This window comes from Phodopus roborovskii, unplaced genomic scaffold (genome assembly GCF_943737965.1).
Source record: "Phodopus roborovskii unplaced genomic scaffold, PHOROB, whole genome shotgun sequence".
NCBI classification, from domain to species: Eukaryota; Metazoa; Chordata; class Mammalia; order Rodentia; family Cricetidae; genus Phodopus; species Phodopus roborovskii.
Window position 1 is genome coordinate 7,499,890 of NW_026126412.1, and position 2,708 is coordinate 7,502,597.

The window sequence follows — 2,708 nt, forward strand, 5'->3', positions numbered from 1 at the left end:
ATCAGGGGAAGGAGTTGGCAACTAGTTGATCAGAGTTAGCCAGAGAGGTTTTGTAGGACCCAGGATACATATAAATAAACACAGGAAGTAGTAGGGAGGGACTTAAGTTCATGGCCCTTTTGGATTGGAGGAGAAAGAGAGAGAGAGAGAGAGAGAGAGAGAGAGAGAGAGAGAGAGAGAGAGAGAGAGAGAGGTCACTGATCTCTTCTCTGATCAATCAGGTTTTTAACCCTGATATCTGACTCTTGAGTTTATTTAATAATAGAACAATATGAGTAAACACTAATATGGTCATCCGGGATGTCAAAACTCAATGGGTCCTTTGTGTGTCTCCTCTAAGGGGTAACTTGGTTTTGGGTACACCTTCTGTTTTTTGTTTGTTTGTTTGGGGTTTTTTTGACATAGGGTTTTTCTGTGGTTTTGGAGGGTATCCTGGAACTAGCTCTTGTAGACCAGGCTGGTCTCAAACTCACAGAGATTAACTGGTCTCTGCCTCCCTAGTGCTGGGATTAGAGGTGTGTGCCACCATCGCCTGGCCTTGGGCACCTTCTGAACTGAGACTTTTTTCTTCTTCTTCTTTTTTTTTTTAACAGAATGATACCCTTTATTCTGTAATGATATTAGGTTAACTGTCATTAAATTATAACAATATATTATTATTATTATTCTTTTTCAATACAAGTCTTTTATTGTCCCAAAAGACATGCCAAATCGTACTTAAATTCAGGATCTTGTTTCTGGAGCTGGGTAACTTAGGTCTTACTCATCAGCCTGCTGCACAGTTCCCTTTTCAGACACATAGATACCATCCAAAAACTTCCTGATATCTTTGTTTTTAACTGTTGTGGCTTGCTAAATCAGAGCCGCTGAATTTGAAACAAGTTCAATATCATTTCCTTCAAGGATTAATTCATCCTTCTGGGCTTGAGAGACAGAACAAGCAACACCTGTTCTCATCCGAACCCTGCGGATGTATTTTTCACCCAAGAAATTTCGGATTTCAACCAAAGACCCATTCTCCTGAATAACGACGTTGATGGGGAAGTGAGCATACACAGACCTCATCTTGTAGCGAAGCCCAGTGTGACACCCTTGATCATGTTCTGAACATGACTGCAGATGGTTCGGACAGTGGCCAGTTCCTTTCTGTTACCCCACCATTTGTCAACCCGGAGCCTCTTCTTCTTCTTCCAAGGAGACTCAGCTCTACGTTGATGTGATTGAAATCCCTCCGGAGGGTTCCTCTGGGGCCCTTCACAATGACTGTGCGCCCCTTCAGAGTGATGTCCACATTTTCTGGAATGTCGACAGTCTGATTGCTGAGAATGGTCTTCATTCTCGCAGTAGATGGGGCAAAGAGCCAATATATTATTATTAATTGAAATCAAACAAGTAGAATAAATGTTGTTACCATACCAAAACATGCTATAAGACTTTAAAACTTTGCTCATTATGTTTTTAAAAATTCTTCTCTCATATAATACATCCCAACTGAAGTTTCCTCTCCCTCCACTTCTCCTAATCCTCCCTCTTCTCCCCCAGATACACTCTTCCTCCATTTCCCTCCAGGCTTCCCAGGGACATCAACCAAACACAGCACAATGAGATACAATAATACAAGACACACATCCTCATATTAGGGCTGGGTGGGGCATCTCAGGAGGCAAGGGATCCCTAGAGCAGGTTATAGAGTCAAAAGCACCCTACCCCACAGATTGGAGTCCCAGAAAAACATCAAGCTAACAATCATAGCATATGCAGAAGTCCTAGTGCAGACTCACACAGGCTCTATGATTTCTTAGTCCCTGTGAGCCTGGATGTGCACTGCTCAGTCTGTTCTTCGGGCTATGTTCTCCTGGTGTCCTTTATCCTTGTTGGCTTCTACACTTTTTCCTCCCCCTCTTCCATGAGGTTCTCTGAGCTCTGAGGGGAGGGTCCTGATGGAGACCTCCAGTTTGGGCTAGATTTCCACCTAATGTTTGGCTGTGACCTGAGACTTTCTCTAACCCTTTTACTCACTGAAGTTCTGATTCGATATTCTTTCCTGCTTTCTGTTTTCACACATCTTGATTGAAGGCTATGCAGACTCTGTTTGCTCTGTCTTACCCTTTCGCAAGTATTTCTTGGTCTCTTTTATGCTTCTTGGGCTCTGGAAGGGGAGTGGGAGTTGACTGAATGTGACATATGTGGCAACCCTCTCAGCTCAGGTGCTACTTTGCCAGACACCATTACACATTAATAGCACTCAGGCCCTACTAATCTTCCATTTTGTTTTCTTATATTGTTGTTGTACCTTTTAATTTTTAAACTCTTTTTTCTTTGCATGCTATTTCAAAGCGAATCACAGACATTTTGAACATTTTTTACCTTGAAAAACCTCAGTTTGCATTTCTAAAAAGAACATTTTCATAAGTGGACAAAAAGTATTATTAGAATGCCTGACAGAATTAATAATTTCTTTGTATAATTGAATTCATTCATATACAAATTTCCTCAATTATCTCCATAATGCCTTTTACAGCTGCTTTGTCAAAACTCACATCTAAGCCAGGACAAGGCATTTTCTCGAGTTGTAATAGTTCGTAACTCTTTTAAAATCTAAGTTAATCCCTTTTCCCTACTTTGATGAGGGGCTAGGACACTTGTCCTAAAGGATACTTTACTTTTTGTCTGATTGTTTCCTCACAGTATGCATTAAAAAGAAAATA

The 2,708-nt window shown here is 41.0% G+C and overlaps 1 pseudogene; it reads right to left on the bottom strand.

Moving 5' to 3' along the window:
• Positions 1 to 706: 706 nt before the first annotated feature.
• On the bottom strand, positions 707 to 1,354 carry LOC127220908 (60S ribosomal protein L9-like; annotated as a pseudogene).
• Positions 1,355 to 2,708: the final 1,354 nt, after the last annotated feature.